Genomic DNA, 26,067 nt, shown 5'->3' with positions numbered 1-26,067 from the left:
CCTGCATCAGCCCGACTCTTGCTGCTTTCCAGGGGTGGTGCTTACTCTGGACTCCCATTTAACTAGAAGCAGGGGGATTTTTTCCCACTGGGGACCTTTCCACCTTTCCTTTTCTTCTGATAAATATTTCATTGGGTGTGGTGAGAAGCATGTTTCTGTCCTAAGTGCTACAGCAGAGAGTTCTAACACCAAGAATTCCAGAGCAAAAGCATTTGGAGCTTTAGAAATGGCCATTTATATCCCAGCACACCCTTTATAAAAGCCTCCAACACTTCAAACAGACGTAGGGAGGCTCTGTAACATGAAGGGGGCCCCACTTTGCTCCCTGCGGGGGGAAAGCACACATTCTTTGTGTTTCTTTCCCTTTTCTTTCTTTCTTGAATTTCCTGTCTGACTGTCCAGTCTCTTCCCCTGGGATCATTTGAACTTTTCATCTCTTCTGTAAGTTCCAGTTTTCTGTTCCTCCCTTCTTCTTTTCACGTTAGGAATCGACAGACAGCAAAACAGAAGCCTGGAGTCTTTAGAGTGCTGTTCTGGCTACCCCTGGGTGATACGCATAGTGGTGGGATTTCTGGGGTCTGTTTGCTGGGATGGTTTCTTTTGATCTCCTTGAGAACAAGAGAAAGTCAAGGTCTAAGATCTAAAGAGAGATTACTGAGGACAAATCCTCTACAATTTTTAAAACAATTTTGCCTCAAAATTCCCCAGAAGGCCTCCTTCTCCCCACTTGGGGAAATCTCATATTGGGGTGAGAAGTGGGAGGTGATCTTTGCTGGCCTCTCAGGTCTTGTTATAGGTCAGTTCAGGAGGAGTTGTTTAAAAAGATGTCTCAACAAGATTCAAGCATGTATACCATCTCCTGCAAGGGGCTTGGTGGATATGGGCCATCTGTTGATCCATCCTCCAAGTCAGCACTCAGAGTCACAAAGTTGCCAGCAGGTCTACAGATGTGTACAGAAGTTTGATGAAAATCAAGAGAGGGACAAACTTTTAATATACACATACAGTTTATATGTGTTCGTGTACATAATGTGTACCTATGTACAGACCCATGCTTGCCTACATACTGACCTCTCTAATTGAGCCTGCAAGCCAAGCTCAACGGTCTGTGCCATCCTCCAGCCATCTTCCTGAAGCCTTACAGTTAATGCCATTAGCTCTCTTGAAAAGTCGTCCTTCCGGGAACTGACATTTACACTTCTTCCTGGCCTCCTGTTTGAACCCTTTGACTGGGTCTTTGCTTGGATGCCATCCGACTGTACCAGCTCATGGGAGCAGGGTCGATGCCTGTCTTGTTCATCAATGTGTCCCCTCAGGCTTAGAACAATGCTTGACTCACAATAAGCTCTCAACAGCTATTTGTTAAATGCTGAATAAACTATTGAAGAACACGTTGAATAAATAAGAATGAGCCTGGGGAGAAGTTTTAGAGAATTTACTCTAAAATGTAGCTGAGGATCATGTTCCTTCACATCACAGCTCATTCTGAGGCAGACCCTTGGGAGGGCAGACTTTTTTTTTTTTTTTTTTTTGTATCGAGAAGGGGAATAATTGTGTCTGTACTGAAATAAGTCACATTGCTTCAATTACGTGGACATAGGTTTTCCCTTCGGGGTGGTTTCTGGGAGAATAAAAACCATGATTGATCTGTATCTTGCAGTTGTGTGAGACTTCATGGGGTTCTCAGTCCCGGCCCCCGTAGTGTCCTGTGTTTTGTCTGGAAGCACTCTTTCTCCTCGACTCAAAGTTTTGCAAGTGTAGGGCTGGGGAGATAGCTCAGTTCGGAAAGCATTGGCCATGCAAGCAGGAGGACCTGAGTGTGACCCCAGAACCCACATTAAAAGAGAAGCCGGGATGGAGCACACGTGCAATCCCAGTGCAGGAGAGATAGAGACAGTGATCTCTGGGTAGTCAAGCAAGCTCTAGGCCGACGAGAGACCTTGTCTCATAGAAGCTAGAAACAGCCTTGATGCAGGGGGAGGAACCTGGTCCTGCTTCTACTTGATATACCAGGTTTTGTTGACTCAACATGGGGGAGGAAACTGGAAGAGAGGAGGGAGGGGAAGCTGTAGTTGGTATGTAAAACAAACGAAAGAAATTAATAAAACAAACAAACCCCAGAAAACAAGGGGTCTGTGACCTGAGGAGCAACCCCTGAGGTTGTCCTCTGGGCCTCAGCACACACACATTCATACATGCACATGCACAGGTACCTACATGTGTGAACACTCTTATGTGGAGCCCCAGATGCTTCTACCAGTGAGGCTCCACTTCTTGAAGTTTCTGAGAACTTCCCTAAGTTGCCCCACCACCTGGGGAATCCATGAACTTCTGGGCTTCTGACTTTTCCTATTCAACCTTAGCACTTAAATATGTTTGAACTCCATGGCTTTGGATTTCCAGTTCCATTGTCTGGGATTTGACATTACAGTCATCCTCCAAATTGTTCATGCTCCTTCTGAGTGGCAGCGGCTTTTCATTCACTCGCTTCCTTTTTTTATTGGTTTTCTACCCTTTCAAACTTAATTCTTACCTCTCACCCCCCCCCCCCACACTTATCCTGTATGGTCCCATCCCAAACATCTATGTTTGGGGTTCGTATAATTCTCTTCAATAGGAAACCAGGGAAAGATGACTGATCCAGAAAAATCCTGTCCTCACTTTTTTTGCCATCCCATTAAGGTGAGTCTTTCTTGCTTACCCCCAAGAATTTAGAAAATTCCAAATTCCCACTGCAGTCAGTGGGATTCTGGCTGGACCCTTTTGGGAAGATCTGCCTTCATTCGACCTCCTTCCTGGGGTATACCTTACACAAACTGAAATTTGCCCCACCCCACCCCCAAAGGGACCACATTAACTCTGCTCAGACTAAGTGGTGCTTCCTTGGTTTCCTCACGCCTCTTAGTGTATTAACAAAAGCAATGCAGCATCAAGAAAGTTGGGGAGAGGAACCAGAGTTCTATCAGTGGAATGTGGGGCCAGAACGACTTGCAGGTAGAGGTTTCAAGCAAGCAATCATTGGGGAAAAGGTTAGAAAGTCAAGAATATACTAGATCTTCACCTCGTTTGGGATTCTGCATCATCAGATTCTTTCCCTTGTTTGGATGCGTGGCAGCTTTCACAGCCTGTGTTATATCCCAATCCTCCTTCTTGGGACTGAGGATATAGATCATGTGCTTGACTAGTGTGCATAAGCCTTAGGTCTAATTCTTAGATCCTCATACAATTGGGCATGGAAGTGTATGCTTGTACCTGTAATCCAAGCCCTCAGGAGATAATAATGAAGATCACCACTCTATGCTACCGTGGGGGTTTGAGGTCTGCTGGGGCTACATGAGATCCTGTCTCAAAACCAAAACTCCAAAACGGACTGGAGAGGTGGCTCAGCAGTTAAAAGCACTTGCTGCTCTTGCAGAGGACCCGAGTTTGCTTCCCAGAACCCATTTTGGGAGGCTCACAACATTCTCTACCTCAAGCTCCTGGCAAGGTATTCAACACCTGCTTCGTACCTTGATGGGTACCTGTACTTGTAGGCACAGTGACCCCCGGCCCCCTCTCCAGAAACCCCTTAAACACATGACTAAAAAAATAATAAAATCTTTAAAAATTCCCACAAATAAAGCTAAGTCTTCCTCTTCTGTCCACTGGGGTCCTTGGCGACCTCAAAGGAAGCCAGGCCAGGGATCCACCTGAGTGTTTTAGTTAAACCTGACACAGAGACAGAGATTCAAAGACAAGACCAGAAAAGAAACTGATTTAGAAAGGAAGGGAGAGAAATTACAATTAGCCTCAGGTTGCTAAATCTCGATTAGACCCCTGCTGTTCTGTTGTTCTGTAGCCAACTTAGATTACCCAGAGACAATGCTGAAAAGCCACTTTAACTAAATTAGCAAGCGTAGAAAAGCGTCACTCGGAATATATATCTGTCCGTTCCCTTCCTCTGAACAATTTCTTACAAGAAATCCCATGAAAAATTGAGGTCAAAAAAGACTGACGAGGAGCAAAGATGTTTTTAGCAAGACATCAAATATTTGATGTAGCTCAGTGTGAACGAATGATGTTTAATTAATTGTTCCTCTAACTAGGGCAACTGTCTCGGTTTACACCTGCGCTGACGGTACAATGATTAGTAACATTCGGCTTTCGTCTTCACAGTGCTCCATCTTGAGAAATGACTGGAGAATCCCATTGTTAACCTCTGGCCTCTACACACGTCCACATGGGCCAGCGAGCCCACATACATGTATTCACAGGCACAAACCACATGTGTATGAATGGGCACAAATGAAAAAAAAAGCATTCTAACAGGGACAATAAATTGTGTGATCACTCAGGAATGGAAAGATAGCTTGGCTGGTGAAGGGTTTGCCATGAGGACTGGAATTTGAGCCCCAGAGTCCTTGCTAAACAAACAGTGGCAAGGACAACAGAAACCCATATATCTTAATATGGACTTGCAATCCCAGTGGTGGGAAGGTGGAGATATTGTGAATCCCTGGGCTTCACTGCCCAGACAGCCTCACCTGCTTAGTGACCTTCAGGCCAGTGAGAGATCCTGTCTGAGGAAAAACATGAGGTGGTGTCACCAGAGGAACGACATATACATACATGTACACACTCATGTGTGCTCACATGATATAAGCCCAAATGCACACACACAAACATATGACCACTCTAGAGCTATACAGAGAAAAATAAAATCTTCTGTAAGGTATAGGCGGTGATGTCATAGATACATCTCATTTGTAAAGAGAGGTCCAAAACTTTTAGACCTGAAAATGCGGGCATTACTCATGAGAGATGCCTTTATAGTAACATGTGAATGGCTGCCTTCTGCTCAGATGACGCCCTTCTACTTTCCCATCTTTTTGCTTTCGAGTCTTCATAGGAAAGGACATATGACTATGCCTTTTTGACTGTTTTATTTTGCTTATTATCATTGCGGTCTCTAGTTCTATTATCCTAGAAATGACATAGCTTCCTCTTCCTCTTCCTCATGCTGTCTTAACACTCACTAAGTGCTCCAATATATGCACAATAAAAAGACAGGGCTATGGCCCTCACAGTTCCTGTGACTGTCACTGGGCCACTTCAATGCTCAGCATAGAGTCTCCATCTACTATAGCAGCTCCTGAGGCCTTTCTCCCTGGCAGTGCCAACTGAAGCTCAGCTCAGGGGCATCTGGAGGAGGCGTGGTCCTCCATGTGACAAGTAGTTTCTTCTTCCTGCTGTTAAAATGGTGAGACAGTTATAGGATTTGAGACCCTGATGATTTGATATGGAAACTGAATATTTAGTTCTTAGATCAGTCAGCGTCACGCTCTTTGCTGCGCCCAGGATTGGTGGGTGTGGCATCCACTCATGGCCATGTGCACTGGAGCCCCTGGCCTGGCTCTGATCAGCCCAGGGTCCATTCTTCACTATTTGGAATGCTCTGTCTTAGAACTGACACTGCACCGGCATCTATTTTTACTAGAAAGGCAAAACCTCATTCTGCTGCTGAATGATGGAACTAGGACAGTGAAGCCACATCCTTTCTGACCCAAGGAGTTCAAATTAATTAATTCACTCATTGAGCAAATGTTTATTGATGTCTTTGTGTCGGACAATGTATGCTAAGTCTTTTCCATATATTTCTCATTTAATCCTCAGTACATAGAGGCACCAGGGTCTTGCTGCTCACTTTGTAAATGAAGAAACGGAGCTCATGAAATTTAACCAACGTGCTCAAGATTATGCAGCTAGCACGTTGCACGGCTGATATTTGAACTTGAGTCTGTCCGACACTATAGCCTATATTTTCTTTGCTGTGGCATTTGTCCTCCAGGCTAGTGGAAGATCAGTGGAGGCATATTTAACCAGGATCCTAGAGCCCACGTGTCTGTTGCAGTAATAAGAGTGGAGTGTATATGAGAGTTGGTTTTATTTATCTAGTATGCCTTCCTTCTTTTCTCTTTCCCCTGGTCCTCTTTAGTAAAGAAAATCATAGCAGATTTCTCCTATGGAGGAGCATCCCATGCCCTTCTTGAGGCACTGTCAGTTACAGAACCAGCTCCTCTGACAACAGGAATCTTCCTCGGATTCAAGCCTAGTCAATCAGAATGCTTCTCCTTTGACCATAAAGGTTTCTTCTAATGGTGTGTGTGTGTGTGTGTGTGTGTGTGTGTGTGTGTGTAATGACCCAAATCAGTCTAGGTTTCTTTCCTAGAGACTTTGTCTCTATGCTAGACAGAGAAGGTTTCTTTTTTTCCCTCTGTCTTAAGAGGGGCTGGGAAGATGCCTCAGTTAGTAAACATTTTGCCCTGCAGACATTGAGGACCTGAGTTTGGATTCCCAGCATCCACATAAAAGCCAGGGATCACTGGAACTCCCTGGTCAGCCAGTCTAACTGAAATCAGCAAGTTCAGTGAAAACTCCTATTTCAGAAAATAAGGTGAAGAGTTGGAGAGGTCACTGAGTGATTAGAGCATGTCCTGTTTTGGCAGGGGACCTCAGTGCAGTTCCCAGCACCCACATTGGGTAGCTTATAATCACCGGTAAGCCCAGCCTGAGGGGATCAAATGCCTCTGGCTTCTGTACGAACCCACATTCTCCACCCCTCCTTCTCCATCTTCCATGCATATAAACACAATTGAAATTTTAAGAAAAAAATATTCACAATATTAGGTAGAAGGTAACTGAGGGAGACACCCATCCAATACTTCCAAATATGCGTACGCACACACACGCACTCACGTGTGCATACACACACACACACACACACACACGAAACCGAGGCATAGGATAGCCCACCCTGGAGTAGTACTTTCAGAGTGATGATCTCCAGCTATTCTTGACAGCTTGTTTGGAGGCTCTAGCAGGGAGCACAGCTATAATATACCCTTGACTGAAGGAAGACCTGTCCTTCTCTATTCGGGAAAGCTCTTCCTCTGTCCTCTTCACCTGAACACACAGTTTCGGATTAGACACACAGGGAGTGGTGAGGGAGGGAGGGGACACTGGTCTAGGCAGCCAGGTCAGCTGAACCAGCCCTGGCAAGCAGTGGGGTGATCGGCATCACAGTCAGATTGCCCTCGTATTGGGTCCCTCACCCTTCTTACCTCCTCGTTCTGACTCTTATGTCTGTCACTTGTGACTAATAGCATCTGCTTCCTAGCTTCTGTGTGTGGAAGTGCAGGGTCTGGGGTGTGATTTCCTGTACCTGTGGGGGATTGGCAGGGGAGGAGTCAGGAGAGGAGAAGCAGCTGAGGTAGTTGGCTGCTGATGCATGACATGACTTCTCTCCTTCAACATTAAGTGATATATGCATTTGTTCTCATAAGATTAACCCACAAGCATCCACGGAGGCCCCAGCATCTCGGGTACCTGCTCTGCAGAGCTCTCTACCCAGGGCTCTCTTTTACTTGGAGCCGCCACAGCCCCTCCTTTCAGCAGGCTTGTTTTCGGTTTAGACTTGGCAGTATTAAATTATTTACAAACTCCCACACCCCCAGCCAGAGCATTTGAAGGCTGACAGACTCTGTTTCTAAGGCCCGGGGTCAGAACTCCTTTTGGGAAACCGACACTCCTATTTCCCCTTGTTTCTCGCCCCCAGCACACCCATGGGTTCAATACAGATCTACTGCCAATGTGATCCCTAAGGGAACGCTTGAGTTGGTGCTCCCCGTGAATACATTTTTCTGTTCCTTTGAATTTAAACACAGCTGTGCTCCTGGAGGCTCCCGAAGAGGAAGGTACCCAGTTCCAGGAACAGTCACAGAGCCCAGTCATTGTGTGTACTCACCCCTCCGCATCTTACTGTCAGCTTCACCCCTACACCTCCAGTCTCCCCACTTGTCCTCTTTCTGTTCCCTCTCTCCCTTTGTACCTGGTCTTTATGGTTCAGGCTGAAGCTCTCTGTAAGGTCTGTCTTCTGGGGATGCCTGCTGCTACTCAGATGTCTGGAGCTGCTTCAGGGAGCCAGTGGGACACAGACAGCAGAGCTCAGCTGGGAGCCCTGGGTGGAGGGTTGGGATATCCATTCTAGGCAAAGTGAGGGGACTAACATGGAGGAGTGGTGGTGGCAATGGATGGAGTGCTAGAAGGATCTAGAAAGTTAGTGAGGCACACCAGAGAGAAGAGGGTTGGGCATAGAATCACTCAACTAAAAGGTACCTGAACTGGGCTTAGAGACCTAGGCCTCCTTACATACACGAATTAGGGTCTGGTCATGTAGCTCAGTCACCTAGCAGGGCTGAGGTTCTGGTTTCTACAGCCAGCACCACATGAAATGGGTGTGGTGACACATTCCAGCATGAGGTAGGTGGAGGCAGAGGCCACAGAAGTTAAAGGTCTCCCTCAGCTACACAGGGAATCTGAGGCCAGCCTGCCTCAAAAAACAAACTAAACAAGACAGCAAACACCACCTGGCTTATCTCCCAGCCTCCTCCGCCTCCAGCGGTGCCTAGGGAAGCCTTTTCAGCGTGCTTGCTTGAAAAGTGTCCGGTATGCTAGAATGTGACCTTCTCTAGACAGCAGCTAACCCCTAAGTAAATGTTGTGCAGTCTTGCCTACTGCCTTCCTTTCCCTTGGGAGTCGGCCTTGTCTTCATTTCTCTGGAATTCCAGAAAAGATCCCGGAACATATGAGCTTCTCAAACACGTCTGTAGAATGACGACAGGAAGAAAGGGTTGCTGTAGCTTTCCACTCTTGACTAGGATCCCTCCGCCTCCAACAGGGCCTCCACAGAAGAAAGGGCATGGCCGACCTTGTCATCCCTGTGGGTCCCTCTTCTCTGGGAGCTTCCTTTCACTCATTATAGAAAATACAACCCAAGAGTTCAGACTTGAACTTTCGAGGGAGACGCCTGAGATCTGAAGGAACCAAGTCAAGCGACAAGAAGACAGGGCATGAAGCTATGGCGCATGCACGTTCAGAAGCCAAGCCTATCCCTGTAGTTTCAGGAGGCACACAGGGCAATGTGGAATTCTCTAGAAGAGTTGCAGCCTCCTCCCATTCCCGGCCCCACTCATATCAAATAGCTGTCTCAATTCCCACCATGAGAGCTTTTTGTTACTTTTAAGTTGAGGTTCTCTGGTCCTAATTAAACTTGCAGACTTCCTCTAAAAATCCTGGAATGTCAGAGTTAGCCAGGAGACCCGAGAACAGGTTGGCAAGGGGGTTGAAGGAGTTAGAGGAAGGCAGCATCTCAGCGGGTAAGGGAAGGCTGCTCCAGGAAGACATGGAAAAAGCAAGGTCTATTTAAGATCCAAATATAGTGAACTTTTTCTCGCCCCATCTCTTTCTTGTCCCCTTCCCTCTGTCCCTCCGTCCCTCCGTCCCTCCCTCCCTCCTCTTTCTTTTCTCTCTCTACATTCCTTTCATCTTTCTTTCCTTTTTCATTTCCTGTGACTAGAAGGGGCCCAGGCTAGGAGACAGGCATCTTAGTAAGCTATGCTTCCAAGTGCCTATTACAGCTGAGCACTGTGCTGTGCTCTTGTGTCACAGCAGGAAATGACGTATGGCCCCTTTTTTCGACTTCAGGAAGTTCTCTGCCTGGTTTGTGCGTGTAGGGTGTGTTCAGCCAGTAACTGAAACAGGAACTTCTGATGGCTTTGCAGACATTCTTTGCATTCAATACCCACAGAAGTCCTTGGACATAGACTACTTGGGCTAAGAACTAAAAGGTTCACTGTGCAGGAGCTAAGGGGACAGAAAGGCATAAAGTGCAAAGGTCCTAGCTTGGCAATGAGCTATGTGAACTCAGGAACTGGACACAGAGTGGGTGGGACAGAGAGGGCCAGGAGGCATTGGCACTGGGGAAGGGTGGCTAGGTTGGGAAGGGCAGCGGCGTGGCGGAAGTGCGACTGGTAGGAGGCTTGGACAGGCGGGAAATCCCGAAGAGATAGATGGACATCAGTGATGTGACCCAGCCTCCCACCTAACCTTTCCAGAAAGCACTGTCTCACTGAGGGGAGAAAGTGCTTAAGGGACAGAGAAGCAGGAGAAGGGAGAGAGGAAGGGAATGAGGACTGGTTGGGAGGTTGAAGTCCTGGATTTGACTGTTAGCCAGTGCTGAGATCTGGTCCTCAGTTTCCTGACCTGTCAAAACGAACCTTTTCAAATGCCCTCCCTGCCCTGTGAACCCTGGAGGGTCTGTGCCCCGGCTCTTCAAGCTCCCGAGGCCTGTGCCTATTGGCTTTGTCTGTTACAGCTGAGAAACCCTCGCTGCAAAGAATTTATAAATAAACTTTGCTTTTTGACTTAAAGATACATTTTTTCTTCTTCAATTTTCCAAAGTTCTGTTAATAGTTGAAGTGCGTGACTATCTTCTGTCCCTGCTTCTTGGTGGGAGGTGGTGGGGGAGGGTGTTACATTATTAATAAAATATGAATACATTAAAGCATTTGTTTTCATGTAACTTATGTGGGAAACATGATCTTTTGTGGGGCTTTTTGGGGTGGGGCCTCAAACCTCTGGAAGCCCTAGATCAAGCTGAGGTCTTTGTTTGCAACAAAGCCCTCGACCCCCTCATGGTTTTGGTTCTGTTTACTCTTGGCAAATGTTTGGGGGTTCAAAGGGAGATGCTTTAAGAGCCGCATTGGGGGAGTCTATAAAATCTGAACACATCCTTGACATCAAAAAGCTCTTTCAAAGCCGAGGTTTGAAGGAGTACGTAGGGACGCCTCGCAAACCATATGGAATGCATTTTCCATAACTGCTCTGCTCTTGAATAACAAAGGAGAAAAGTTCTTGGCAAAAGGAGTCTGGGATTTTAATGACCCTTAAATATTTGGCTCCCTAGCCAGATGTGTTTTACCAGGCTGAAAACCCGGCGGATAGGCCCTGCCTCTCTCTCTGGCAAAACATAAGCTAACAGGGTGCTGCTGTTTGTGAAAAGATGTTTGCGCTTCATTGCAGAAAGCTTAATTCACCATGATTTCCTTAATTATCTGCCCCTCCTCCAAACTGGCAGAACTCCCAACATGCCTCAGAGCATCCGTTCTGATCTGAGACTGCAAGCTGTTTGCGAGGAGGCCACAGAAGCATCCCTAGTTGTTTGAAATTGGGACCAAAGGGTTGAGATGCCAATGTGCGTGGGTCTCCTTGGAGAAAGTGGAGCAGGGTAACAAGCTCAGACCTCCTGGCTAGACTGGCAATATTCTCACTGGCTAAGGAGCTAAGTGGGTCCCTGGATGCATGAACTTGAAACTAAATGATACCTGGCCTCGGCTGTTCCTGTCCAGGGCAGTTTCTGATTATGAAGAAACCTCCCTATCCTATGAACACATTCCTGCTTCTTCTCTGAGTCATCTGGGATGTCCACGCCTGGCTGCTTCAGGTGCCTTCCTGTTGTTTGATACCTTCGTGTTTGGGTGTCTTAGTGGCTTCGCACTGTGACAGAATATTTGACAAAGCCAGCTTAAGGGAGGAAGGGATTAGTTGGGTTCACAGTCCATCATGATGGGAAAGTCACGATGGCAAGAGCTTGTGACAGCCACCTGAAATTTATCCCCAGTCAGGATGCAGAGTGAACGCTGATTCCTATAGACCTTTGTCCTTTATTATTTTTTAAGCTGTGCACCTCAGCTCATGGATTTGGGCTACTCTCGCTTTTTAACCCAGCCTAGAAACTTCTTTGCAGACACATCCAGCTGGCATCCAAGATTAAGCATGTGTACACAGAGTGGCCCCCATCTCTGCGGCCCTTCAGAACTACTGCACCCCTCATGTGCCTACGTGTGGGTTGCTGCATTCCCCAAACCTTCCCCATAAGAGTCCTCGCTGCCATTTCAGATGGAGGTGCCTTTCAAAGTCATGGCACTGGAACCGTCTTCATAGACCAGGAAACTGATGTCCGGTAGATATCACAGCCAAGCCTAGAATCTACCTAATTCATCCATAGTTTGGGTCCTTCCTAACTTGTTTACAAAATTGGACTGTGTCTGCATTGGACAGAGATCACCGAGCACAATATGTTTGAAAGCATGAGCATCAGGAGGGGCCGGCAAGCTGGACCAACCACAGGCCCAGCTCTGAGCTGCTGTTCTGAGTTGTACTGTGTCCTATTAAAAACACAGTGCACAGTGAGAAGGAGAAACAGAGACCTAGGGCAGTTAGGGGAGTTTAGAGTCCCCAAGGCCTTTGCTTCTCCTAAGAGGGGAATGGTGACTTTGTACTGGGCTATGGTAGGCTCTTGGGCTGCTATATCAAAATAGCATAGGCTGGGAGACTTTTGAACAGCCAATCCTTCTTCCTTCAGCGCTGGGTCCGGAGGTTTATGATCAGAGGCCTAGCATGGCTGGGGTTGGTTGAAGACTGCTTCCTAGATCAGAGTCCTGAACTGGTTTAGACACAGTAGAAGCAACAAGGGAAATCTCGGGGGCAGCTTTCCCAAGGGCCTTCTATTAGTTACTTTTCTCTTTGCCGCGACAAAATAGCCGGCTAAAACTCCTTAGGAAGGAAGGGAAGATCTACTTTAGCTCACAGGTAAGGGAAGAGTCCACCACGGTGGGGAAGGCCTTGGCAACACGAGCTAGAGGGAGCTGATCACATCTTGCCCACAGTCAGGAAGCAGAGACCTAAGAATGCTGGAGCTTCAATCAGTTTCTCTTCCTTATTCTCCGGGACCAGGTTGGAGTGGCATCATTCACTTCCGCGGGAGGCCTTCACATCCCAGTTACACTTCTCTGGAAATGTTCTCACACATGCCCAGAGATTTGTCACTTAGATGACTTTCAGACTGACACTCAGACTGCTATTTCAGGCCCTACTGTCGTTCATGGGCATTCTTTTAGGATCCAATCACTCTCTAACACTGTCACCTTGAGGTTGGGATCCCAACATGTCCGTTTCTGGGTGGGGGGAACTGTTTAGATGTTCAGGCCTTAGCCTTTTCAGCTGGGTGCCATCTCTGCACTGGTGCTGGTAGGTCGGTCCCTGGCCTCCTTGCTTGGCACACTGGAGGAACCTCTGTATGCTCCTTTCACTGAGGATGGAACCCCAAAGATGAATTACTCTTTCCATCCTTGTTAATAGATGATTATCAACAATGGCTTGTGTGCTCTTCGATGTGGCAAAAAGTAGAGAGAAGTCCAGATGAAAATCATAGCAGCGACTGAGGCACACTTTCTTAAAACCGAAACAAAGCAACAACACAACAAAACCAAGTAATATTCAGCTTAACATAAACATCTAAACCCAAACCTCCTCTTCTAGTGCACGTTTAGTGGTGAGACTTGCCACTGTCTCGGAAGGGTAGGAAGCACAGCCTGACTTGCTGGCTCTGCTGTGCCTTCCACACTCCCTGACTTTCTGCACTCCTCCATCTCCCTGCATGGATAGCTTTATCAGGACTGGTCCCTTGCTGTCAGCTGGCTCCCATCTTGCCCTCTGAGCTATACTGCTAGAAGATGCAGTGGGCACTGTAGATGTCTGTGTACTGTGGGACATCCTCGGGGGAAGCGATCTCTGAAAAGAGAACAAGAGCGAGAAGTCAGGGAAGCTCAGAGCTGGTGTTCAGTCACCCAGGGAAGGTTTTAGGTTTCCTTCCTTGGACTCTATCTTTATCCCTGGGAGGTTCTGGGTTAAGGCTACTACAGCATCGAAGAGACCCATGGAATTACCCTTGGCCCTGGTTTGGATTCATGCAGGTCCTGAATATCTTTCCTAGTTTTCTGCTGTCCAGTCTTGGGGCTTGGAGAGCCTGTTTCTGCATCTCAGAGAGGGGAGAAAAAAGAAGGATGCTGTCCCTAGTCTCTGGGCTGGGTCTGAGCCAGCTCTGTTCAGTATACGCTCTTGGACAGCCCTAGGTGTGCCAGCAGGGAGCAACTGAGCGATCGTGTGCACTCCAGAGAGAACTGGGCTGAAACCAAGTGGCTCTGCACTGTCTCAGGCATGTTAATTAAATGTGGGATTATGGACCCCGGATCTTCACAGAAAGTAGATTTATCGTACCTCATTACCAGATTTTACACACTCCACTTGGGCGAGACTGATGTTCTGTATTAAAAGGAATGCTGGATTTTATGGTCTATACCCTTCTGATATAAAGAGAGAAAAACACTCAGAAATGGCAGTGGTGAGACCTGAGGCTTCACTTGCTGGCCTTGCTGGCCTACTGAAGCCAGAGCACCAAAAACATTCAAGGATTGTCTGGATACATCACCAGCCCTCAACCCCAAGTGTGTTCATCTTGAACCCCACCAAGCTTCTGCTCCTCCACAGGCCAGATGAAAAAAGGAATAACGTGAAAAAAAATGCCTTTTAAATAAAATCTAAGCTGGGTGGTGGTGGCTCATGCCTTTAATTCTAGCACTCGGGAGGCAGAGGCAGGAGGATCTCTGTGAGTTCTAGGCCAGCCTGGTCTACAAGAGCTCGTTCCAGGACAGGCTCCAAAGCTACAGAGAAACTTTTCTCGAACCCCTCCCCCCCAATCTATATGCTAACAAGGAAAAAAAAAAGATCCTTACGCCATGCATGAGATGTACGCATCCTATGCCTAGAGGGAAGGAATGTGCTTTTCTGAAGACACGGTAAATGGAATCCAAGCCCAACAACAGGTCTTACTGTGATGGCCTGTTCAGTACCAGGAGACCGAGTTCTTTCTCCAGCCACACCCTGTGATCATCCACTTCAGAATTCACACACAGATACAGATGTTTCGTTTCTATGTACACACATGTGTGTATACAGGTACACACATGTATGCATGCAGTTGGAGACCATTTCTCAGGTGGGCCACCAAGCCTCAAGGATCCCTTCCTGCATCTTCCTCCCTTGAGCTTACCTTAATTGCTACCCTCCGGTGAACAAAAGATAGGTTGATTTTTGTTTTCTTTCACATTGTAACTTCAAAAATAAACAACAACCAGTTAGAAACCGGAAGATAGAGTGATGAATCTAAAACCACAGTGGGGTCAGGTATGGAAGGTGTATGATGGTCTGTGGTTCCAGAGGTTGGGAAGTGAATCTAGAAAGATAAGGGATTATCTGTATGTGTGCATCTCAATCACTTACACATGTATACACACAACAATGAGATATAGTGTGAAGGTCAAAAGTAGCTTTGTAAGAGCATGGGGGAAACATAAGCCTTTATGATAGAGTTCTAGCTACTTTTCTGCTTCTGTGATAAACACTATGACCGAAAGCAACTTATGGAAGAAAGAGCTTCTTTTGGCTTATGAGTTCAAATAAGAGTCCGTTCTGTTGAGGTGGCATGGCAGTGAGTGGCAGGCGTGGTGGCAGGAGCAGGATGCTGGGAGATCACACCTTCAAGCACAAACACAAAGCAGAGGCTGAACTGGAAGTGGCACGGAGGCTTACACTTTCCAAGTTCAATCCCAGTGACTTCACACCTCCTAACTGTCCTCAAACAGTGCCACCAACTGGAGACCAGCTGCTCAAATACCTGAGCCTATGGGGGACATTTCTCTTTCAAAACACTGCAGCTATTAGTATAGGAAGTCTGGGCTCCAGTGAGCTCAGTTGTAAAGTGCTTGTGAAGCCAGCAAAGCACCCTGGGGTGTAGCTTTAGCACTGCAGAGATAAATACAGTGATGTGTGCCTGAAATTGCAGCGAGTGGTAGGTGTGAACAATAGGAGCAGAAATCCAAGGCTGTTCCCTGAGGCATAGTGGCTTTGAGGCCAGCCTGGGATACACAAACATTGCTCAAACATAAGTGAACTGGAAAGTCGAGAAAAAAATCATTTATTTCCTAGAAAAAAAGTAAAAGTAACTGTATTAGTGTTTTCTAGAGGAACAGGACTGATAGTGGTTATCTATCTATCATCTATCTATCTATCTATCTATCTATCTATCTATCTATCTATCTATCTATCTATCTATCTATCTATCATCTATCTATTGTCTATCATCTATCTCTATCATCTATCTCTATCATCTATCTCTATCTATCTATCTATCTATCTATCTATCTATCTATCTATCTATCTATTGTCTATCATCTATCTCTATCTATCTATCTATCTATCTATCTATCTGTCTGTCTGTCTGTCTGTCTGTCTGTCTGTCTATCTATCTATCTATCTATCTATCATCTATCTATCATGTATCTCTATCTATCACCTATCTATCTATTGATCTATCTATCTATCTATCATCTATCAATCATCTATCTATTATTTATTAAATCACCTTACATAAACAGAGTAGCAACAGTTGCCTTATACTGGAGACACTGAGAACGGGTAGTTCCCTGGCCCTCAAGGTTGGGTGCCTCAGCACTTCCAATCTAGTGCTGAAAACCTCGAAAGCTCCTGGAGAGCTGCCAGGTTTTAGTCAAAGGTGGAGGCAGGGGAAACTGGTTCTGTGGTAGGCGATTGTGACTGACAACAGCAGGATAAGTCAACTTGGCAGCAAAAGGATGGGGGCAGGGGGAGGGGCAAGTGAGTAAAAGGCAAGTCACTGTCTTCCTGCCACACACTTTCATCCTGACTGCTACCTGGCGTGGTCTTCACACATCAGTTAAGTCAGTCGGGACAATTCTTCAGGTAACAGTACCTCTTCAGGTGGTTCTAACTTGTGAATCTAAGTTGACCTTAAAACCAACCATTACAGTAGCTTACAAAATTTGCCTAACACATAGATATAAGAGATGATCTTCATCTCATACTTTTATTATTATTTCATTTGCTGCCTTTAAGTCATTTGATTTGTGTGAGTGATTTGGGGATGCGGTGTGAAGCAAGAATCTAGCCTCACATCCCGACCATTAGTTATTCGACTGATCCATGCCATCACCTGATTTATTCCTTTATTCAACCATATTTGTTTTCTCAGTGCTCATTTGAATGACATTTGAGTCAAATGCTAACACTTCCACATGTCCAATTAAATTCTAGAGTTTAAATTCAGTTCCACTGGACTCTCGCTTTGTTATGTTTTACTGTTTGAGGCTCTCTGGCATTCTGTATTATCTAATAGGGCTGTCATCTTGAAGTGGGACATTTGAATAGAATTAAACATAGGCTTCCCTTGGTTTGAATATAGCAATAAAAATCCTTGATAAGATATTGGCTCACTGAATTAATATGTAAGAAAGCAGCATATCGTGGTGAAACAGTATGTCAAGGAATGAAAACATGGGTTCTCTTTAACTTCCTTCAGTATCTGGTTCCATGAAAGACCACAAACAAAGACTACCCAGGGACCACTCAGGAACAGACCATCCAAAGGAAATTCCTAACATTCCAATCCTTGTAGATTTGATCACCTGCTAGCACACACACACACACACACACACACACACACACCCATCACTTTTCACCAGGACAACTCCTAGACAAATGTCAGCCAATCAGGGGTACTGAACCTTAGAAATTTCTCACTTCCACCTTTGCTACTATAAAATCCCAGCCCTGACTGAGCTCGGGGCTCTCCGACCACTTTAATACATTGGGCACTCAGAAAGTCCAAGTTTGCAAACTTCTGTAAGAATAAAGGCTCTTTGCTTTTACATACAGAAAAAAATTCCATCAGTATATTTGTTATACTTTATTTACAGGGGGAAATGTAGCATAAACTGTAGGAAACCTGTTTGGTAGTGATCAATAATTATTTTTGGAAAACTCTTTAACAAATGAGGCAAAGGACACATCCCATCTTAATAAACCCATCTACCCAAATCTTTAACAACCATTGCATTTCTTGGTGAAGGCTTTGTTTAGAAAGCCTGCTGATTCTTCCTTCTTTTGAGCTGAAATCTGAGTAAAACGTGACAAGAAAACCTACGTGTGTTCAGACTGGGGCGAGAAAACAAGGATTGCCCCTATGTAACATGAGCCTCCTTACATGAAACACAGAAGAATCTACAGCCACAGTAGGACTGCATGAGGGATTAAGGTTCCCAGAGAGCAAACACCAGTGCTCCACATGCCAGCAGAGAACCGAGAGAAAATATGACCTTAGAACAATGCAGAGACTACCAGGTGTCTAAGAATAAACCTATTGCAAGGCAAACTTCATGGCAAATTTATGAAGTCTGGTTAAGGGATAGCAAAGGAAAACCTAAATGAATTGAGAAATATGTTGTATTCCCAGGTGTGAAATTATTACCATAGAGATGGCCGTTCAACTCGGAATTGAGTTCTGAGTCTACAAATGGCATTGCAAGAGCACAGGGGACTTTCTTTGGAACTTTATAAGGTGATATCAAAATCTGAAACTTCATAACCAATCAAAGCTCTGAGAATGAGTGATAGTTCAAGGCTCAGCTACAAAGGAGACATCTATGTCACCCTCGCCAAGGTTCGGGGAAACACCTCAGGAGTGAGAAGATCCAGAGGACGGAGGAAGAGCAGCGTGAAATGCTGATTCATGACAGAGCTGTTCCGCTGCTCTCCCTCCACAGCTCTGATTACCTACAGTTTGGAGGGTGAAAGGGACCTACCACATACTGGGCTCGTTTACTAGAAATTGACCAATTGACCTTCGCCGAATCATTTTCTGGTGAAATATCAGAACTCCAAAGGCAAATAGAGCAACTTAAAAGAGGAAAGGAAACAACATAAGGATGTTCCTGGCAAGAGAACAAAACCAGACATCACAGGCCACCCCGCCACTGACATCAGAGAGCAGGGAGGAGTTGCTTCAAAATGCTGAGGGAGTAATCGTGAGCCGGGGGGAGGGTTGAGAAAAGACGACTTGGTTTTCTGTCTCTAGTTGACATCCAGGCTCTAAGGCTCACTTTTAAGAGAAGGAGAGGACACGGGGGGCCATGTGCTGACCATTGCTGCCCCACATCTTCCCAGGAGACTCTAATCTGGACCTCCATCACCACAGGCGTTGACCTCCTCCCAGGCACTGCCTGTGCTCGTTCTAGATGGGACGGTGCTCAGGGCAAAGCACAACCAAGGAGACTATGGCGTGATGGGACATCTGTGTGACCCGAGGGAGCGTGCTGGTCTTCAGTGTGGCTTTATCAGATGATTAAAAAGAAAGGAACAGAAGCTGCATCCAGAGGGATGCTGGGTTGCAGCAGCCAGTCAGCTCAGGGCTGCGTGACCTCTCCTGGACACTAGAAATGTCAGGGAGCCAGTGTTGCTAAGTTAGCCTCTGAGAAGGTGGCTGTGGTTCAATGCTACCCAGAGACACCACAGAAGCCCTAGGCGGTCTGTTAGGCTCTGAATCACCTGCCCAGCTGGGCTTTCAGTCCTCTTCTGTATGGAACAGGGCCTTTCCCCAACGCCCAATTCTTCTAGGTTATATCCTCACAGTCCCACCAAAATTGTGTGTCTTACTTGATTCCAGAGTCAAGCACGTTGCCATACACACTTAGCTGTCACAGTTATCACCTGAGGCTTCCTTGTCCACCAGCTCAGGAGGAACTTCCAGTCTATTTTATGGACTGTACAGAATATTCTATTCTGTGGGTCCCGCCTTCTTTACTGCTTTATTTTTTATTAGAAACCCCCCCTCTCTCTAAAAATCCATAGATGATACTTTTTTAAAGCAATGCCTGTCCCTGATAATGTGATATTTCATACCAATGTATTCTTATTGATTTTTCCCCTGTCACAAGCTCAGTTTCCAATGAACTCTTTCAATCTGTAAGTATGTGTCTCATCTCTTTTCATCCTTCTGCTATACTTTACGTATTTACTAGCAAAACACATTTTCCGTGGTGCACCTGGAATGTTTTTCCTCTGAGGATATTGCACTCATTCCCCTTCTTCCTTCCATCTGTGTCTTGGTTCTTTCATGACTTCTGTCTACTCTGACAGGTAATTGTTCAATGCTTGGTGATTCTTGGGGGTCCACTCATTTATTTGGGACAAATGTCCAACTGGGATCAGGGTTTCCAGTGTGATTGCATAGAGACGGTCACCTGGGAAAGCGAACAGAGATGGAGCTGCCACCTGCTGCGTCTTTGACTCTTTTTCTTCCACCACAAATGTTCCTATGTGAGGGCTGTTCCCCTTGGGTTAGTCCGTTTTCCCAGGGATTTGCTAAATCTCCTGTTTGGGAGCCATTCTGGGTGCTCTGTTGTCCTGTAGCATCATGTTTAGTTGTCAATTTTAGTTAGGTTTTAATGCTATGGCCTCACAGCTCTATGCTATCCCTGTAGTCTCTTCATTCCTCTGTTCCCAGAGAACAATAATAACCGAGTGCCCTGCTGGATTAGAGAAAGGGCTATTGACAAAGGGCGTGGTGAGAGAGGAGCTGGGGTCCTATCATCTTGTATATATTTTCAGCCAATGGTCCCCTTTCCATTCTTATTCAGATTCTCCATCTTCACAGTGACCTACTCTCCAGCCTAAGGAGGCTTAGAATGTGCTTGCTCAAATTCCCTTGGAAAAAGTCCCGTCTCTTGAACTCTTGGCTACTTAGCTTTAGCTATGGCGGTGGTAACCCACCTCATGTGGCAGCTAGGCCACATGAAGCTTATCAGTTACAAGGCTCACTCCTTTCTATAATTTCCCCATCCAAATGCGGGTCTGTCAACTAGACTTGAACAAAAATGAATTTAAGCACGATGAATGGTATGGACTTCCTACTGACTTCATCTGCCTGGTTGTGGGTATAAAGAATAAATTCACTGAAGAATGTCAAGTGGTAGGGACTCTAAGACATGGAGCTCCTGGGTCCTCTACGTCTGGACATGTCTTAGTCTGTTTTCTGCCCCATTTTCCATCCCTCCCTCCCTCAGTTCCTCCCTCCTTTCCTTCTTTTTCCCTTCCTCCATCCCTCCTTCCTCCTTCTCTCTCTTTCTTTCTCCAACTGTCCATCCTTCCCTTCCTCTCTTCCTCCCTCCCTTCTCCTCTCTTTTTTTCTTTCATCATTCCTTTCTTCTATCCCTTCCTCCATCCCTCCTTTTTTCCTTTTCTACCCCTGGCCTATCTTTCTTTCCATCCTTAGACATCTATTCTAGTTTGTTTTACTATTGCTGTGGTAAAACACTGTTGCAAAAAGCAACTTGGGGTGGGAAAATGTTTATTTTCGCTTACACCTATAGATGACAACCCATCCCTGGGGTAAGTCTAGGTAAAAAACATGGAGGAGTGCCAACTCCTGGTTTACTCTATGGCTCAGTCTCTGTTGGCTTTCTTATACATTTCAGGACCACCTAGGGACAGTGCTGTCCACATTGGGCTGGGCCCCCTAAATCTATCACCAATCAAGGTAAGTCTTCACAGACAGAGCCATAGGCTGACTTCGGTCCCTCAATTGGTATTCTTGTAAGTGAATCTAGGCTGGGTCAAGTAGTCAGCTGAAGTTACCTATGACAACATATCGTTTTAAAGGTTGGTGACTTATAGGTAATTTCTTTCATATATATATATATATATATATATATATATATATATACACATACACATACATACATATATTTAAAATTCACAAGAAAAGTAGGCGGAACTAGAGAGAAAATCCTTGGGGCATCACTTGATTTTGAGATTCTGAAATTGCCTGCTACAGAGGTGCAGTGACTGTCAGTATGTGCTTCCTATGAGGCACTCTTTCTTGCCTCATTGTGGTGCTGGTCCAGTGGCAGGAACTTTGCCAGAGGGAGAGCACACCACACTTGCTTTGTGCTCCTTCTCTTCTCCATCTTTTTTTCTATTTGGTGTTGTAAACGACAAGGGCATTATTTTGCTAATCTCTACACTCCTAATACCCAGAGAAGTACTGGGTATGAGTCAGAGGTCAAAAGTATTTGTGTAATTTGATGACAAGAAGTGTTTCAGACATTCTTCCAGAGGCTGAACTGGAGGCAGCAGGGTGGAGGGCCTGTGTAGGCCAGCATAGCTCCAGCATCTGGATTAGGTCATCCAGTTTGGCTTGGAGCAGCGACTTTGTGGTTTTGCTAGCAAAGGCAGCCCCATGTTTTATGGACAAATGGAAATTTAGCCTCATCTATTGCTGCCAGCCTGGGAGAACTTTGTCTATAACCTCACATGCTTGGGAATGTGTTTGCATTGTCAGCAAGAATCTTCTTGGATGCTGATCCTTGCAGCTGTGCTGTGGGTCTTGGGCATGGTATTTTCATCTCTTCCTACTCTATGACACTCTCATGTGGGAAACAGAGCCACCCAAGGCCTAAGGGAGTCAGCCATTCAAACTTACCTTCAGGAACAGATACATAAAATACACAAGTGGTTAAAGGTAATAATAAGAAACAGTCACAACATCAAAAGCTAGTATAGGACATTCCGAGACTAATACTCCCGGTGCTCTTCCTTCCGCATTTTCTATTCATGGGCCACATGAACCTGTGGATCTCTAGAACAATCCTCTATGTATCTATGCTGATCAACAACACGCTGCTCAAATTTCTTGTTTGTTCCCTTTTACTTCATAATTGTATCTTGCTATAAATATTTGTATGCAATTTGCTTTCTCTTATGGGGCTTGTAGAGGTCATTCATGATGATCTATCTACTGCCATTAGTTTTTCACTACGACATACTATACCCTTGTGTGACTACACCACATGTATTTCTGCGTTAGTGGATATTTGGATTGTTTCCATTCATTTTTAGGAAAAAAATTCTGTAAACATTGCTCTAAGCATATCTGGAAGCAAATGTGGCATTGTGTAGGAGCAGACCTACCAAGCTATAAGTAACACTCAAAGCAAAGGAATGTTTATTTGCTTTCCAAAGGGAATGAGCTAGCCTTCTCCTGAGAACTTGGTAGAATTTGCCATTAATGTACCTTTTTACTAGTATGTTTTATTGTGATATTCTAAATACAGCTTTAGTCTATAAGACGCTATCTTATCTTCAATTAAGCATTTCTTCACATAGTGCAGAAATAAGTTTCTTAGTTATTTTCTGTCCGTGTTCAGGGAGTTGGAGAGATGACTCAGTTGCAAAGCACCCAAGTTTGATTCCCAACACTAATACTGGGCTGCTCACAACTGGCCGTAACTTTGGCTTCAGGGAACCTGGTGACTCGGGACACTTCCTGCACATGGTATAATGCATGCACACACAAACACAATTTTTAATAATCTCAGAATATTTATTCAAGCATTTCACATATTTTAGTTTGGATTGTGTCATTTTGGATTTTAGGCGTTAAATATAAATTCTGAATTCTAATAACTGAATATTAATATTATTATTAGCACATTGCATTAGCTGTTTTTCTTACCATGGGAACCAAATATCTGCTAAGAAGCAACTTAAGGAAGGAAGGGTTTACTTCTGTTTATGGTTTGAAAGAGCTACCTATCATAGTGGGGAAGGCATTGCTAGAGGAGCGAGAGATGCTGGCTCACATCTGGGCAGATACGGAAGTAGATGGAGATGAACCTGGTGCTCAGCTGGCTTTCTCATTTCCCTTTTCTGTGCAGATCAGGACCTCAGTCCATGGGAAGTTGGTGCCCACATTTAGAGTGGCTCTGTCTCCCACAGTTAATCCTCTTTGGAGATGTCCTCACAGCTATACTCGAAGGAGTTAATGTTGCTCTAGGCATATTTTAATCCCATTGAGCAGGCAATCATAGCTAATCAATGCACATGCGCACACACACGTATGTTAAGGTATCATTCCTAACTTGATCTATTTTTTATTTATGTGTCTATATGCATGTACAGTATCTGTGCAATGGCTTATGGAGGCTAAAAGACAGTGTGAAATATCCTGAGCTAAGTTGTAGGTGGTTGTGAGCCACCTGACATGGGTGCTGGGAACTGAACCCTGGTCTTCAGGGAAAAAAACAGTGTGTTCCCTTAACCACGGAGCCATCTTTCCAGCCCCTTTCCCAGCTGTCTTGATGAACAGAAATTCTTAATTTTAATGCGGTCGAATTTATTGATCTTCTCTTCTTGAATGGTTTATTTTTCCACCCGGATAATCAATTTAATTGTCTCAGCACCAAGTATCGATTAGTCTTACTGTCTCCTACTCACCTGAAAAATTAGCTCTGTCAAAAACTGTGTGTACACACATAATGGATCTATTTCTCAGTCCTGTGCTCTGCTCCATTCGTCAATGTGTCTCTTCCTGCGTGGTTGTCACACTCTCCCGTGGTGACAATAGCCCTCCAATAATTCTTGATGCTCAGTGGGGCAGGTTCTCCCACCATTGTCTTCTATGCTATTTTCATCAGTTTTGTTCCTGTGCTAATACTTAAAAATTCCTTTAAGTGTGCTTCGTGTGATTGCCATACTAAAGTAGAACAACTTCATATACACATTTTTTTTTTTTTTTGGATTTTTCGAGACAAGGTTTCTCCGTAGCTTTTGGTTCCTATCCTGGAACTAGCTCTTGTAGACCAGGCTGGCCTCGAACTCACAGAGATCCGCCTGCCTCTGCCTCCCGAGTGCTGGGATTAAAGGCGTGTGCCACCACCGCCTGGCCATATACACAATTCTTAAAAGTTAGTAGAAACTTTGATTGAATCAAAATTCAGTTATACTTCCTCACTATTTTTCTGTTGAATTTTGTTAATTTTATTTTTCTGGGACTACAACCCTTGACAGACAAAACTAAGCAAGGACATATTTATTTCAGCTCATGGTCTCAGTTCGTCAAGGTAGGGGAGGGGTGGTGGTGCAATTCAGCTCGTGGTGGTAGCAGCACGTGACAGTGGCAGTTCCTAGTGTGCTAATCCAAGAAGCAGGGGCTGTGGTAGGAGCTAGGGCTGCCCCGTGACCACTTAGCTTTAGCTATTCTCTGCCTGCCCAGATAATCCACCATCTGGGGCCAAGTGTTCTCAGAGAGAGCTTGTTGGGGTGGTTTCAAACTTGAAATATAATACCAAGATTTTCCTATCATTATCACCACAGTATCATTTAACATGTTCCTGGGTTTATTGTATTTCTTATAAATAGTTTCTGACTTGGTAAAACTCAGGTTCATGGGTGGCAGGGGGTGGGGGGATGAGAAGAAACAAATCCTCACAGGTCAGTATGAAAAATCACCATGAGTCTTGCCACGTTCAGCTCTTGTCCTTAGTCAGGGTTTCTACTGCTGTGAAAAGACACCATGACCATGGCGATTCTTACAAAGGAAAAACATTTAATTGGGATGGCTTACATTTTCAGAGGTTTGGTCCAGTATCATCATGGTGCAACATGGTAGCATACAGGCAGACATGGTACTGGGGAAGAAGCTGAGAATCCTACATCTTGACCATACGGCACCCACTTCCTACAACAGGATGTGGTCTGAGACACTGGGCATAGCTTGAGCATATATGAGACCTCAAAACTTAACCCCACAGTGACACACATCCTCTGACAAGGTCATACCGATGGCAACAAAGCCACACCTCCTAATAAGCCACTCTATAAGCTTATGGGGGCCAGTTAGTGAAACTACCACAGCTATCTGTGGAGATCATGGCCTGGATGGGCTGACTGGATAGAAATTACTCCCAGGGAGGGATATTTTACCATTCCTTCTTAGGTTCTAGTTGGAATTACTTCATAAAGGATTATTTCCCCTAACACACACACACACACACACACACACACACACACACACACACTCCTGTGTGCACTATGCATTTAAGGGTTCAATTTTTCAGTTGTGTTTTAATTTAATCACCATCCTAACTGATGTTTAATGATTTCTATTTTTGGCCAGTGGAAACTTCTTGAGCTAGAAGATTTTATTTTTATTTTTATTTTATTTTATTTTAAAGCTGCAATCTTTTTACCTGGCTCCATAGACTTTGTCAGCATCTCTGAAATCTTAAATTGAAAGATATTCCAGGCTGAGTTTGGACATTCCCTTCCCCAGAATTGTTTAAGCATTCTTGGCTCTTGTTAATGATTTTCAGAAAAACTATAATCTGGAATTAGGAACTCTTATTGCTATTGACTTTGTCATTATTTCTGGAATTAAATGAACAGAGTTAGAAAAACTATTTTGGACTTCTGTGTATTCTGGGCACAGGCTTATGTACACACAATACATCATGGTTTCTTAAACTTCCATTCAAACTTGGGATTACATGGCTTTATTTAACCTCATCAGTCTTCAGTAAGATTTCTCTCCTATGACATTAATACCATTTTGAAAGTGCTATTTCCCTATGTATTATTGGATGCATTTTGAATTAGAATCTAAGTGTGGTTTTAATTTATATTTGTCTTGGTTTAAATAAA

The sequence above is a fragment of the Microtus pennsylvanicus genome, chromosome 6 (assembly GCF_037038515.1).
Source record: "Microtus pennsylvanicus isolate mMicPen1 chromosome 6, mMicPen1.hap1, whole genome shotgun sequence".
NCBI classification, from domain to species: Eukaryota; Metazoa; Chordata; class Mammalia; order Rodentia; family Cricetidae; genus Microtus; species Microtus pennsylvanicus.
Note: the sequence above shows the minus strand (reverse complement) of the source record.